The sequence below is a fragment of the Cicer arietinum genome, chromosome 2 (assembly GCF_000331145.2).
Source record: "Cicer arietinum cultivar CDC Frontier isolate Library 1 chromosome 2, Cicar.CDCFrontier_v2.0, whole genome shotgun sequence".
In the NCBI taxonomy this organism is placed as follows: domain Eukaryota; kingdom Viridiplantae; phylum Streptophyta; class Magnoliopsida; order Fabales; family Fabaceae; genus Cicer; species Cicer arietinum.
This window is the reverse complement of record NC_021161.2, coordinates 17,632,186-17,649,112: the sequence shown is the minus strand read 5'-3', so window position 1 is coordinate 17,649,112 and position 16,927 is coordinate 17,632,186. Positions and strand designations below refer to the sequence as shown.

The 16,927-nt window shown below is 31.3% G+C and overlaps 2 pseudogenes; both read right to left on the bottom strand.

Annotated features, from left to right (window-relative positions):
- Positions 1-7,425: 7,425 nt before the first annotated feature.
- On the bottom strand, positions 7,426-9,008 carry LOC113784319 (uncharacterized; annotated as a pseudogene).
- A 203-nt stretch (positions 9,009-9,211) lies between these two features.
- Positions 9,212-10,054, bottom strand: LOC140918637 (uncharacterized; annotated as a pseudogene).
- Between the last annotated feature and the right edge of the window lie 6,873 nt (positions 10,055-16,927).

Genomic DNA, 16,927 nt, shown 5'->3' with positions numbered 1-16,927 from the left:
AAAAAAACCCCCCCCCCCCCCCCCCCCCCCCCCCCCAATGAATTATATAATAGTTTATCGATATTGGGAATGGTATAGGCATCCTTAGGACATGTCTTATTAAGATCAATGTAGTCAACGCAAATTCGTCATTTGTTGTTTGATTTTTTTTAACTAGTACATTGTTAGAGAGCCAAGAAGTGTACTTAACTTCTTAAATGAAATTTGAATCTATAAGATTGGCTATCATTTTTGCTATTGCTTTGGCCATCTTCGAGGACTGAATCCAACGACGATGTGCGACCCATGTAATAGAGAGATTCACAACCAATTGATGGCATGCAACTTTAGGATCAATATTAGACTTATTTGTTGGGCTCCATGTGAATAGATCAACGTTCTCCCTTAAGAAAGCTATCAATTTTCTTTTGCAAGGTCGAGTAGCTTCCAAATTAGTTGCTATTATAGCTAATTTGTTGTTAAATATCTGGTAATTCAAATTCAAATGCACTATTGACGATATTGCACAAAATTGATCTAATAACAGCCTTTAGATGATGTAGTTGTATATTGATGCTAACTTCTTTTGATTTTGAAAATATTTTGGATACAACCTTGGTGGACTAGAATTACTCCCAAGGACATAGGAAACTTCTCTCTCTAGAGGTCGTAGGACGTCCATATGGGTTAATGAACCGACCAACGACCTCCGTTACCATATGGAGAGTTTTAGTAGTTTTGACACTACAAGAATTTTTCATTTTTACGACACTTGGCCTGCGACGGTCTAAAATAACCCCCCTCAACCCAACATTGCGACATTGTTGTTTAAGGTACTCAAATTCCTCCCGTGTTTCATTTTCAAGTTTTTTCTCTTGAAAAAGGTAGTCTCTCAATATATCAATTTCTCAAATTGCTAAAAAACAAAACAAAAACTAATAACTCTAGCGATGGCACTCTTTCTCACTTCGATCTTTGACGAAAACTAATAACCCTTTCTTTGTGTTATAATGGTTTGGATTGTAATAATCATGTGTGTGCTTGTTGTTTGTTGTTGGAATTGAAATTGGTAAGCTTTTAAGGGTTCCTTTTGTTTAGTGAGTTTTTCAATTGTTTTATTGTTTTTGGGGTAGTTGAAAGTTTAGACTTTAGGAAATAATATAGGTTAAGTTGGTTTGTTAAACATGTAATGGATCAATTATGCTTTGTTAAAGTTGAAGTAAAGAAAATATGTTTGAGGCTTGAGTAAATTTGCATTTAAAACTAGCATTTGTTGATTGAATTAGTTTCCATATTGAATGGCACTGTTTTTTGCCTCTCTTCGGTGACAGCGGCGTTGTTTCCTACCTCTCTCTGGTGACGGTGCTTCTTTGTGCATCTCTCTAGTGGCAACGCTTCTTCCTTCCTCTCTTTGGTGACAGTGCAACACAACACTTCTCTTGGACCCAACCAAATTTGGGTACATAAGAATAAAATTGTCTATGTTGCAGATGTTCTCATGAATCAAGTTAAAACACCAATCATAGAACCTGGACAACAGATGCTCGCAACACATGACGGAAGAAAAGTCTATGTTCCAAGAACTAACATTGAACAAAGGAGGCACAATGACTTTTGGAGGAAATCAAAAAGGCAAGATAGTTTGTCAAGGTATAGTTGGTACTGGTACTTTTTGTTCTATTAAAGAAGTCTTGTTTGTTAAAGGTCTTAAGCATAATTTATTCAGTATTAGTTAGTTAAGTGATAATAGTTATGATATTATATTTAATCAAAAAACATGCAAAGCATTGAATCAAAAGGATGGATCTGTACTCTTTATAGATCAACACAAAATAAAATTTATATGATAAATATGTTTAGTCTAGAGAAACAAGAGCCTAAGTGTCTTATGTTAGTAAATGAAGAGAAACAAATTTGGCACAAAAGATCAAGTCATGCAAACATTAGATTGATTTCAAAACAGAATAAACTTCAACTAGTCAGAGGTCTACCTAATCTTAGTTACAAAATTGAAATTATGTGTGAAGCTTGTCAAAAGGGAAAATAAACAAATAACTCCTTTACCCCTAAGAACTCAATCTCTACCTCAAAGCCCCTTGAGCTCTTAGATATAGATCTGTTTGGGCCAATGAAAACAACCTCTCTAAGTGGAAAGAAATATGGTTTTGTTATAATAGATGATTACATTAGGTGGACATGAGTAAAATTCTTAGGAAGTAAGGATGAATCCCACAAAATGTTTATTACATTTTGCAAACAAGTAATGAATGATAATGGTCTTAAGATATTAACAACTAGTAGTGGTCATGGATGAGAATTTGAAAACAAGTTCTTTGAAATTTTTTTTTTTTATGAGAGTGGAATCTCTTAGAACTTATCATATCCTAGAACACCCCAACAAAATGGAGTTGTAGAAAGAAATGATAGATTACTCCAAGAAATGGCCAGAACCATCTTAAATGAGATGAATGATGCAAATCACTTTTAGGTCTATATGGAGTAAAACATCATTTAAATTGTAATAAGGTAAAAAGTCTAACATCTCTTACTTTAAACAATCTGGTTGTAGTTGTTATATGTTGAACCCTAAAGATAACCTTGGTAAATTTGATTCTAGATCTCAAAAGTGTACCTTCATTGGATACTCTGAAACATCTAAGACTTATATAATGTTTAATAGGGAAACTCAGACTTTGGAAGAATCCATACATGTTAAATTTGATGACAAATATCTTGACCTTGGAAATTTAAAGCAAGATGATGATAGTGCAAGCTTATCGGAGTTGGAGGAAGTAGATGCAAACAAATAAGAACAACCTAAAAAATCAGAGGATACAAGCAAATCAGAAGAAGATGACAAATCTTTAGATGATGAATCTGATCAAGTTAGAACAATCAAGATAAGTCAGAAGGAAGATATGAATGGAAGTATAAGTCATCTCTTCCTGAAACTCTAATTATTGAAAATGAAAGTGATCATTTGAGGACCAGATCATCACTAAAAGATACAACTTTGTTTGGCTAAGTCTCGTCAATTGAGCCTACCTCTATTGATGAAGCATTGGCAAATGATGGATAGATTCTTACAATGCAAGAAGAGTTAAATGAATTTAAGAGGAATGATGTTTGGGATCTGATACCTAGACTAAAGAAGAACATTATTTGAACGAAGCGGGTTTTCATAAACAAGCTAAATGAACAGGGTGAAGTGGTCAGAAACAAGGCAAGACTTGTCGCACAAGCCTACAGTTAGCAAAAGGGCATTGCTTAAGCTAAGACAATTGCTCCAGTTGTCAAGTTATAAGCTATTCATATACTAGTTTATTTTGCGGCAAATAATAATAATCCATTATTTCAAATGGATGTTAAACTTGTTTTTCTTAATGGTTATATAAGTGAAGAACTCTATGTTAAACAACCCTCATATTTTGAAAGTTATAAATTTCCAAATCATGTTTTTAAACTTAGGAAAGTTTTGTATGGTCTAAAGCATGCCCTTAGGGCATGGTATGATGGACTTAGTAACTTCTTGTTTAAAAATACCTTTGAAAGAAGACAAGTAGATACTACACTTTTTAGGAAATCAATAGCAGATGCAATTGTAGATAATACACTTTGTAGAAAATCAATAGTAGATAATACACTTTATAGGGACAAAACACACTTGCCATGTCAACATGAGAAGTTGAGTACATTTCAGTAGCAAGCAATAGGACGGAAGTTTTATATGAAGAATTTGCAAAATAAACATAACAAAATACCACCAATATCAATCTGATAAATTTACAAACTCAATCTGAATAAAATACGAACATAATCAATCTGAAGAGTTTACAAACTAATTTGAACAAAGTACGAACATAATCAATCTAGAAAACTGCTTAGATTGTATTCATAAATAAAGAATTGACTAAAGAACATATTATCAAAAAGCATCTTGTTTAGAATTAATTTTGAATAAGATCATTGTTGATCAGGCTAGGAATGAAGATACAATTTAGAATTAATCAAGGACTAAATTGAAGCCCTCATTTTATCTATAAATAGTTACTCATGTCTGAAGAAGAAAATCATCTAAAAATCAGAAAAGCGATGAAGAACTCAAGCTCAAAACTCCAATTTATCTTTGTGTTCAAAGAGAATAACACTAGTTCAAATGAGAAATATTTTAAAAGTGTTTTTCTTAGAGTGTGATAGTCATTGTTATATGCATCTTCTTAGAAGCAACTACTCAAATTCCAAACATTGGTATTCAAACCCGATACTGGTTTTAGCGTGCTTTCAACAATCTAGGGTTTTCAGATTGTGTGGAAAAGACTTAGCTGGTAGAGTCAAGGTGTGTGTGTTCCTCAAAAGTTTTGGGTTGTCAGACTGTTTAAGAAGACTAGCTTGGGAGGGTCAGTGCATTGTAGTTCAAGTTTTTGAATTAGCGGTTTAAATCCTTCTGAGTCAAGGGAGTGGATGTAGTCATGTTACTGGTGAAACAGGATAAACTATTTGTGTCACCTTACACCTGCACTCCTTAGTTTTATTATTCCTTCTACTGCAAATAAATCATTAAGTCTGAACCATTTTAATCAATAATGAAAAAAAAATTATAAATTTAGTCAAACATAATTCAACCTATTTCTCGTGTTTTCACATTCACTAACCATTGGATCATCAAAAAGAAAATTTCTAACTTATTGTTTATTTAATTATGTTAGATTGAATCGTTCGAACATAAAAATTAGAAAAGAAAGGTTAGCACCGCTTCTTAGATGATCCAAGAGTGTAATCTAACCTAATTAGACTAACTATGACTTAAAAAAATTCTAATTTTGATTACTCAATGCGTCAATCAAACCTAATTACACTAATTATCACTTAAAATTTCTAATTTTGACCATCTAACGATTGAATCTAACCTAATTAGAGCGAGTATTACTTATAAATTATTATTTCAATGGTCCAATACTTAAATCTTAACTAATGTGACTAACAATTACTTAGAGATTCTAATTTTTATGATTCAACAATTAAATCTTATCTAGTTAGAGTAAAAACTATTTAGATATTATAATTTTGATGATCCAACAGTCTAATATATACTAATTAGATTAACTGTGACTTAGAAATTTTATTTTAAATTATCTAACCATTAAATATTAACTAATTAATTAAACTAATTATGTTTTTTATTTTGTGACTTAATGATGTTTTAAGATGAATTTGTCTATTGTATTTACTAAAGAATGAATCTGTATGTTTAAATGTCATGGTTTTTGTGGATGAATTCTCATTTATATGGCATTGGATGATTAACGGTGTTTATGGAACACACTTGTAGACCCATGACTCAAATTTAGAGGATATAAACTTTAGACTAACATTAATAATAATAATTAGAATATATATCAACAAAAATAAATATTTAAGTTATATAATTTTAAAATATACCACTATATTTTATAATTTATTTCCAATAAACAATTTGTAGTATAATATATATTAAATTTGCAAACAACATACCCAACAAATAGATTAGTTTGGTTGTAAAGTATTGACAATTGAATTTACAATATAGATTCAAACCTTGTATGCTATGTTTTGTCGATATAAATTTGTCGATTATTTTCAAATAAAGAAAAAACCTTGTATGCTCCATTTTTTTTCAATTTAAATTTGATTATTTTTGAAAAATGAAATAAAATCTAGAAATTAATTATTTCAAAAAAGACTAGAAAGAAAAATCTAAAAATATAAAATAACTAGTTATTGATAATGCATGATAGCATCTAACTGAGATAATAATAGAAAATTAACTATAAGAGGGAAAAAAAAAATGCATAAATCTTTTTAAAATGATCAGAGAGAACTTACAACTATGTTATAACCTATTTTAAAAACATAGTGGGGGTATTTGTCCACTCAATTTTGTATGCATCTATCCCTAATTTATATGTAGGAAACTTCTAAGAACCAACAACAACGTTGAAAAACTTCATGCAAAACCAACACTAACACATACACATAATTCTATAAAAAATTATATTCATTTGGTTTGAGAAAAATTATTAATTAAGGGCTGAATCATTTAAATACTTACATTTTTGTTTAACAAAATTTGCATATTTAAATCGATGAAATGCAGTTACAAGTACACATGTAATTTTTTTTTTCTCCATATATATCCCGTACATTAATATTATTAAAATGAATTGTGGTGTTTGTTAAGTCAATTGAAGATGGAGATAGAATATTCCGTTTGATCAAGTCAAACACAATGACGAATTCTGTGGATCTAAGTCTAATACAAAATTTCACATTGGAAAAAATAAATAATATCTTGGTCCCAAATGAAGAAGTTATGCGATTCACACATTTCCCCTGTACCTTTTTGAAAAGAAAAGAGATAAAATACTTGCATTGTTTATTTTCTTATCCCAATATCTAACCTGCCCCCATAAAGGCTGTATCTGATGATATTTTTTCAACCAATTGGAATAATTATGTGGCTTAGAGGTATAGTGGGCCTTATTTCTATGATTTTTAGTAAGGCAAATGGCCCAATGGTGCTCAATGCTCATGCATAGCTTACAAGTCAACAAAATCAACTTAACTCCTCTCGATCACAATAATAAGTCACTCAATTGAATATTTTTTTGTGTATAAATAAAAAAGAAAAAAAAATATTTTAGTTAAATTACATCGTAAATTGAGAGGATCATTTATTTTTATAAATGAGTTGCTAATTGTAAAACGGAAAAAATATTATTTTAGGGGATGCTTAACCGATAGGTCCATGAATTGGTGACCTTAACACTAGGAAGCTGCTACTTGCCATGCGGAAGCCAATTATATACTTTCATGACGAGTAGTATGGCACTTGCTATTGGTTGCTTTATTAAAATGATGCATTTGAACAGCTGTGTGCTCTTTTTTCATTGGTTTACTCCAGTAGGAATGGAATAAAAATAGTATAATCTTTCTATGCAGGACTCCAAGATATTAAATCTTTCTATGTCGCATATGTATTATTTGCAAATGTGCTCTCGGCCAGATATGTATCCCCATTCACTAATGCAAATGTGCTCGGCCAGATATGTATCCCCATTCACTAATTTTATAACAATTACTATTGATTTTTTTTTTATTTTACGGATATGTAAGATGAAGATAGCATAAAAGTGGTGTTGAGATGTCCCTTTTACATTTATAACCATGGTACATTGAGTATTAAAGTCTAAAATTATATCTTAAAAATAGACATTTAAAACAACCTCCAAAGCCTTAATAATGGTTAGTACATTCGGTTTAATATTAGAAGCAACACAAACAACATCATGAGGCGGATTAAAATATTATAATTTAAATTCATTAAAGTCATATAGTTTTATAAAAGATTCAACATAACATCAATACACAATAAAAACATAATCTGTAAAAAATGACATTTACATCGAATTAAAGTTGTGTCATTTGTTTTTCTAAAGTCTGGAAATCATTGATAATTGAATTAGAACTAAAGCTTTCAGCTATTTCTTTTTCAATATAAAACATCATATTGTCAGCAAGAAGTTCATCATTCATCTTGTTACGCAATCTTGTCATGATAATCTTCATTGTTGAAAATGATCTTTTTGTAGTAGCTGTAGAAACCGGAAGAGTTAAGATATGACGGATAAGTCGATCAATTCAGACATAGTCGACAAGTTATTCAAATCTGGATGACTAACAACGTCAAGAATAAAGTGTTTCAATTGAAATCTCAAATTAATTATTCTCTTGATAATTAAAATCTAGAGGATAAAACTTATTTACAAGAGCACATATATTTCCATATCAAATGCTTTGTAAATATCTTTAGGAATCAAACTATTGCTTAGACTCAAAAGCTCAATTGTTTGAGCACAAGATATGTGATTCAATTCCTGCAATTTTTGATCAATTGTAACACAAAAGAGATTGACTCTATATTGTCGATCCACTGTGTTGTGATAATGTTAATGACAAGTTTGTCCTTCGCATTCTATATAAATAGCATTACAATCGGAGAAATCAATAGCACCAAACCATCACACAAAATAATTGCATTTCCATCTCTACTCTTAATTTTTGTGTAATGCATGTATGATAATGATGATGGACGTTAAGTGGGAAAGTGAATTTTGTGTTCTAGTTTCTTGTACGAACCAAAGTGTGTGAAGATGAAAGAGTAGTGAGAATGCCTTCTTTGCATTTTTTTCTTTAGAGATTGTGGTTGGAGAAGTGAATGTTAAAACAAATGGGTGTCAAATGGGAAGGTGTGCGTAGGTGTGTAAGTGTATGTGGAATGGGATTCCTTTTTAGTCCCTCATTTTAACAAACTTTTCCCTTCTAAAAACAAATAAAATAGTTATTGCATATTTTAATATAAAAAGTAATCATACTAAGTAATTCAATTCAAATTAAAATGAAATAGCATGACAAGTAAATTTTAATTTGGAGTTGGTTTATTACATCCTCCAATGCTAGTAGGGTAGGAAACATCATGTATGTCATGGTTTGTCGTAGGTAAGACTTAGCATATGCGATTAGCGTAGTGAGTCGATTTATAGAAAATCCAAGTTAGGAGAATTGGGAAGATTTGATGTGGATTTTTAGATATTTGAAATACATAAGAGCAGCTTTAGAGAAAGACGCTTCAGGGGATATGTAGACGCAAACTATGCAAGAACATTCTTTTCAGTCCATGACACTCATTTTTCAGTCTCCCAACTTGTCACCACTAGTGCGCCCTCACTCTCATAACCATCACTGCCCCCTTTCTCTAGAAAATCGTTCTTGAAGTGACGAATATTGTGAAAGTTGAAGTACTTATATTACAACTTGTTGCTACCCCTTTACCTGGATTTCTTGCCTTTGTTTCTTCCTCTACTCTCACTTCTTCCTCTTGAGAAATTCAAGCATTCACCATTATCATCGACCTTTAAGTCCTTTAACTTTGTTAGCTCCTTGGTACTAATCACCGCCCAACTTTGATAGCTCCAAGGTGATAATGTCCTCATTCCATAAAGGATAGCATCCTTGAAATTCTCAAAAGATCTAGGTAATGACCTCAACACGAGTAAAATTGATCCTCATCATCAAGACTCAATATTATGAAAAAAAATATTATGAGAATTACATATCATCTTTGTCAAGCTTTACAACATAAATCTCAAGATATACTTAATGAAATGCAATTAGTCAACAATACAAAAACATTAATTCAAAAGTTGAGAGATGATGGTTGGGATGATTTATTGAAAAATGTGATATTACCATGTGAGGAATAACTTGTTCCATTTCTTCTAATATCTTGAAGAACCGCACAAGTTGAATTATGCAAATTTATCATACTACAAACAGAAGAAAAATGTGAGCTCCAACGAGTATCGCCAACGCGTTTCAAATTGCAAATCTGATTTTGTCCACTATCACTTTCAAGTTCACCAATATGCAACAAAGTTGAAATGTTTTCTAGTATGAAACATTGTAATTCAACATGACACTTACTAGATGAACACAAAACATTGATAATAAAAGTTAAGTGTGAAAAGAAATCATAAATAGGAAAAACTTCTCTAGAAGCAGTAACCAAAGTAAGTTGTAATCTATGTGCAAAACAATAAGGACAATATTTGAGAAATAATGCTTGTAATCCATTCGACTCCCCTCTCATATTACTAGCACCATCGTACCATTTCCCATGGATATTTAAAACATCAAAATCATATTGAGAAAGAAAATCACAAATGACTTTTTAAAGAGTGATCTCCATAGTGTCTTTAACATGCACAAGACCAAAAAAACGTTCTTGTATAAATCCATTTTTATACACAAACCTCAACAATTAGGATTTATGTTGTAAAGCTTTTCCTACTTGATCCATCAACAATTAGGAAAAATTCAACATAAATCTCTAAATTCAACATAAATCTAAACGTTCGACCCTTAGAGATTCATCACATGATCCATCAACAATTAGGAAAAATTTAGAATCCTCAATCTCTTCTCGAGTATAGCTTTTCACTTTACTTGATATGATATGCAAAATTTCCTTTTGAAGCATTCTTGTATGACCATTTCAAGGAAGTTACCTCTACTTTTTTTATCCTAGTGATTCTTTGTGGCCTCGAAAAGAACAAGCGTGAAATGTGAGCCAACGAACTGAATCAATAAAGCTCTTGAAACAAAGTTTATTTTTGTTGATTAGATCAACACTCTGCACATTAAAGCCACTTATGATTTACATATATTGATTGAACAAGTCTTGACATGCTTTCATTGCATTATTATGAAACGAACAAGGACTCTCTCAAATATGTTTAAGAATAGCACAACTCTTTCCAGCATTGACCTTTCTCCATGCTTTAAATCATTTTCTTGTGAAGATTGAAGTAGCAATGCCAATTTACAAGGAAGGGGAGTTTGAATTGTAAATGTTCCTATTTAAAAATTCCTAAAAAAACCTAAGGTTTTAACTCAAGAATGATCTTGGTTAAGAAAACAAAAAATGGAGAGTATTCTTGGTTTTTACCAGAAAACAGAGAACATTCTCGGTTAGCTTAAAATCAGAAATTCAGTTTATTTTTTAACTTAAATGATTAATCAGGCTTAATAAATAAGAAGATAAGATAAATAATACCACACACGGATGTATCCTGGTTCACCCAACTTGGGCTATGTCCAATTCTCACAACTGTGAGATTTTCCACTAAGTGTTTAAAACAAAGAACATTCTTGGTTTTACAGCACCTAAATCAGATCAACTTTGATATGCTACAAACTTAATTTATTTCCACCCAGAATGAGAGTTAATCAGGTCACCTATCAACCTTGATAGGATTTCTTCCAATCTAACCAAACTATACTAAACTATGATAGTTTGAATTTTACAATGATAATGATATTTTTTTGATAGAATCTGAGATGTCTCAACTATTGTTTGAGATTCGATTCCTTACAAATAATTTAGTACAATAATAACACAGTATTGAAATATAAACAAAACTGATTGTTTCTTGAGAAGGTGAGAATTTCAAGTGTGTGAATGATTTTATGAGACTTGTTAGCGCTTGAACTTCTGCAATTTCCCTGAGCATTGGTCTTTCTTTTATACGTGTTTTAGAGCAGTTAATAATGGTCGAACGAGCTATTGGTAGTGCTCTGTCAGTTTTGACCAAAACCAATATATATGAATAAAAATATTCTAGCCTTTTGAATACTTTTGAACTCTATTGACTGGGTTGATTTCTTTTTTCTTGATTAGATTTCTCTTGTGTTTAATGATACTTTATACTTCAAATATATGTGTTGATGTCTTTGCTTTGATTTGGAGTTTTGATTCTGTAAAAACAGCTTGGAGAATGATGATGAACTTCTGTAGAACTTTAATTAAAATTCTGGAGATTGATAATCAATATGGAGTTCTAGTCTTTGAACTTTCTGGAAATTGATGAATAATCTGGAGGTTCAGTCTTGATCATTTTGGATTTCTTCCTAATTAATTTGGATGTCTTGTACAATTCAAGATTGTTTTACTCTTTTGACATTCAAGCTAGAGAAGGTTCAGACTTGTTTCAAACTTGCTTGATTCTTGACATTTTCTCTTTATGATTAGAATCGTTTCTTTGATTAGAATGGATCCTACTTGACCCTTGTCAAGTACTGATAACATAAGTGTAAATTTCAGAGGAAGATTCTTCTTTGAACTAATGGAGATTGATTGATCTTGAGGTTGTGATGAATAGTCTTGATCTTGGAGAGCATTCTCTGTTTTCGCATATTCTGTCCTAAATGTTCTCCTTTGTTATATGTTCATTTTTTTTATCTGATTTCTTTGTTTTTCTTGAGTCCGATCTTTGAATTATTCCACTCAAAAGCGCAAGTTAAATTAACATAACATTTAGAATCATAATTAACATTCTTAATTAACCTTTGTTTATTTTCATCAAAGCTTAATTGGAGAGTTTGTCTTAACAGACGTTAGTGGTAGGGTTCCCACTTGATTTTGTACTAAACAAGTAACAAAACAAACAATAAGCAGCATCATTAGTCGAAGAGTACTCTAGCCATGAAGGTAACAGTTTAAACCAAGATGCTTGAAATCGTCTTGGATACTTATCTCCATTTAGGGGATATTTTTCAACTACACATTGATAGGGACCCTAATTAAGATAAGCTCTTCGAACTTCATCTCTTTGATTCACTTGGTATTCCTAAATTTGGAAACGCTTTACGGGGTCACGTCCTAAACAATTGACATTAATTTTATCCATGGTGATTTTTTAAATCTTACAAGACTACTCAAGTGGTTTAACTGTTTGATCACTAGAAGGATTCTTTTCAGGTGTCGATGTTGAAGCTTTGCAATTTTCATCTTTGTCGGAAGCTTTCTTCTTTAAAAATGCATCAATTTTCTTATCTCTAAACATCGTTTCACTCCTAAAAAAATACACAAATTAATTAAAACAATTCACAAATTAACTAAAATAATTCACAATTAACAAATAGTATCACATAGTCTCATATATCAACGGTTAGCAGGTAAAATTTTGTTATAGTTTGTCATTATGTAGGAGTTTGGTTGATTACAACATCGAAATCATGGAAACAAACAACAACAAAATTTAAAAATATTTGACATTTTTTACTTATACATATGAAAATTAAAAATGTTTGACACGTTTAAAAAATAATGTACAAATGTGAATACAATACCATAATTTGATTAAAAAAAACAACTAGTTTCAATTGGATTAAAAATGTATAAAAAATATATTCAAATCTGTAAATTTTGAAATGGTAAACTACACAACACAAAACATCAAACATCAGGTATATAAAACAAAGTAGTTCATGTAGGAAAGGAAATGTATTTGCGATTATATGGTAATGAAATAATCAACAAGAGACAAGTGGAGAGAGGTTAACTTTACTATGCAAATGGAGAGACATAAAATGACTAACTTTACTCAACTTCTTCTATGTTTATATGAAATTACAACATATATACTGGAAAAAACATGAAATACTTAGATTTTTGTATAGTTTGACCCATTATCATATTTTAATAACTTAATTTGCAAATTATCTTATCTTTTAAAAAATTTATCTAACATTATTATCATATATGAAGAGTAAGGAGAAGTAAAGATAAATTAGAGAACATAAAAAAGATCATAAAGAGAGGACATAAATTACATGTAAATCATTCACAGACTGTAAATTTCCTATCTTTTTTTTTGTTGTTGGTGTGATCACAATTCACAAATAACATAGTTTTAAAATATATGCCAATATTTTGAAGGTAAATTTTAAATGTGAGATTTAGAGTAACAATAAATTCCAGCTGATTACATAAGTAGGAGAGTAAAAGAGTAAGAACCTGAAAAATATAAGAAGTAAATTGAGATAGTCTAAACTCAAAACCATAAAGGTTTGGGGATATTTTGGAAATTATCACTATTATTTTAATAATTTATCCGTATTATTTATTAAAAAAATTAAATAAAAAAATATATAAGGATTGTCGTGGCTCCTGCCCGCTCCTAAGAAGGTGTGCCACCTACCACATGATTATAAAAACCCAACGCACCACTCTCCAAGATGATCATGAATTAAACCTTTGAATGAACCCTACCTCGATCATCAATAGAGCTCATGTGATATTAAAATTAAAGACTTAAAAAAAGGAGGATGCAAATGACCCATCAAGGTGGGTTGACTTACAAGAAGATGAATCAATGAGGTGGGTTGATAAAATAGTCATAAATCCTTCTAAATTATATCATTAACAACACCATATTTAGCCCTTCAAGAAGCCCATCCAACCATTAAGGAGAGAATTCCTTGCTCGGATTAGGAGTTATACTCAATCTAATTCATACCAGATGTCAAAATGAAAAAATTGATCACCATTGAAGTGAAATCTATTTGAAACAACCTTCACATGCTGAAAATCACTAAGGAGATGTAACAATTTTTTTGAATGAGAACCGCACAAATGATAAGAGGATTTCGAAGTGAAATGCCTAGAAGCTCTTTGTGCTTTGGGGGGCAGGGGAAGAAAATCATGGTAAACTAACCAAAGAAGTGTTTTAAATTATCTAATATTTTCAACTTCCATAACAAAAACTAACAATTTTGTGTAGTAACATTGTTGGGTAACTAATCTCGTAGCCACATGTACAGACTACTAATCCGATGAAAACATGAGTTTGAATATACCTAAATGATTTAGTCCTCAATATTGTCATCCAAGATAAGAGCTCAAATATGATAGTGAACTTGATTGGGCAGTGTAGTATAAAATTTATCAAAATTATAGGAGCCATTCTAATAAACACCCCAAAGCTTAAAATTGGTGTTGCTAATGTGGACAAAAGAACATGTTAACAAAGAAAACCAAGATGTAACCTTTTATGTATAATAAAGAGATATCACTCAAACCTTTGGGGAAGATTAAAATAACTCGTTGAATGATATTGACAATTTTAACAATCACGTTGAACACATAATATGCATCATGTTGGATATGGGCTTGAAGAATGTTATTCCCATTGAGATACTTATTAGAGAACATTTTCACCCATAACTTGTGTAGGTTGTGCATTATGTCCCATACATTATTACCTAGAAGAGAGGTATTGGCATGTAAAGTTAAATGAATACCAAGCCCACTTTTCACCTTTGACATAGTGTTCTTAAAGCTTCTTGAAGCTAAGTATGTGTGGAGCATCTCTAAGTCTTAAGTGTTCTTAAAGCTTCTCCAATCTAAGTATTATTCGAAGTCTCTCCACACCTTGAGTGTTCTTAAATCCTCTCAAAGTTTATTATTATTCAGAGTTTCTATAGACCTTGAGTGTCATTTTCTTGTGTCTCTAAGCATTGAGTATTATATGGCCTCTTAAGGCCACCAAAAGTACGTTATCCATATTCCTTAAGAACTGCCTGAACTCGCATCTTGAGTTGAGTGTTATGCACCTCTCCAAGCAATAAGTATTTTAAGGCCTCACTAGTATAATGTGCCTCTCTAGGAAAAATATAAAAGTTGTTTTGTCATTATTGGATTGGATTACATGTTTTAGTTTATGTGTTTGAAATAAAGTCGTCTAAGATTCAATGTCTATTAGGAGTATGTGCAAAGAATGAAAAACCTTATATCGGACCAAGTTGTAACTCTCATTAAAGTGGATATAAACAATAAAGTTTTGGTTGATTTTTAACAACAAAAATATCTCTTAATGGAAAGCATTTTACATGCCTCTAATGAACAGTAACTACAATATGCCTCTGTTGAATAGTAAATTCAACAAGCCTTTTATGAACAGTAACTTCAATATTCCTCTGGTGAACATTAACTTCAACATGCCTCTAATGAACCGTAACTTCAACATGCCTCTGATGAATCGTTACTCCAACATGCATGTGATGAACAGTAACTTGAGCATGCCTCTGATGTATAGTATTTTTTTAGCATGACTCTGAAGTCTGAATGCATTGTCCGAGCTAGCATATGAAGCATATATTCCACTGAATCTAAAGACTGCAACATTTTCCAAAGTATTGCCTCTAATACACAACACACTATGAAGTTGCGCTGACTCTAAAGACTACAAGCGTTCCAAAGTGTTTCCTCTAATACACAACACACTCTAAAAAAGAAACAAAGGTGAATTTGCCCATGCCATTAATTCTAAGTCACACAACTTTGCATCTGCATATGACTCAGATTATTCAAGCAACACAACATCTGACTCCAAAAATCAAGTCAATGATTTTTGTGGCGAAAAGTCAACTACTCTAATGGAAAGTCAAAAGCTCTTATAGATTGAGAAAAATATTGAATTGGATTTAGCCATATCCTTACTTTTGAAGGTCCAAGATCAACTCCATAATTGTTCCCACTGAAATAAAATCAAGCGTATAAAAGAAAACTCAACTGAATTAATTTGCAAATGTAAACTTAACAAATACGCATAATATCCTTCTAAAAGAATTGTTCAATATCATATTCCAAAATAAATAATTGACTAATGTTCATATTATCAAAACATATCTTTCAGAATTATATTTGAAAGACATATTTGTTGACCAAGCTGGAACAAAGATACAATTCATAATTCACAAGGGAGTAAACTGAAGCCCTAATTTTTCCTATAAATAGAGGATCAAGTCTGAAGAAGAGTACAACCACAACGTACAACAAACTCAGAAATTCTAAAAACCAAAGCCATTCAAACCTTAAGAGATTAATTCTTCTAAGTATTCAGATTTGAAGCTTTTAAAGTTCTAGCAAAGCAGTTGTTCAATTTTACATTATTTAGTGCTTGATGCTTCATTGAAATTGTGGAAAATCATAATATCAAATGTGCTTTGTTAGAAGCAAACCAATCAAGTTCCAAACTCTTGTAACTCAGTCCAATAATGGCTTTTAATGTTGCTTAAGCAATCTAGGGTTGTTATATTGTGAAGAGAAGACTTGATTTGTAGGGTCAAGGTATTGTGTGCCTTCAATAATCTAAGATTTTCATATTGGGGGGATACAACTTGACTTGTAGTGTCAATGTCCTTGTGTTCCTAAAAAAGTCTTGGGCTGTCATTCTGTTATGAGAAGACTGACTTGTTGGGTCAGGTGTTGTGTAATTCTAGAAGTTGAATTTATGGATTAAATCCTTCTAAGTGAGGGGATTGGACGTAGCTACCAAGTTTGTGGTGAACCAAGATAAATTTCTTGTGTCACTTTACTCATGCCTTCCTTAGTTTTCTTATTGCTTCAGCTTTAAGTCATCAAACCTGAATCAACTTTAATCAAATAATGAAAAAGAATCCAACTTAGACAAACACAATTCAACACCCTATCTTCTTGTGTTTGTACCTTCAACAAAGACTAAGAAGAAAGGTCTTACCACATGGAATGACCTAGAAGAATCCTTTGATG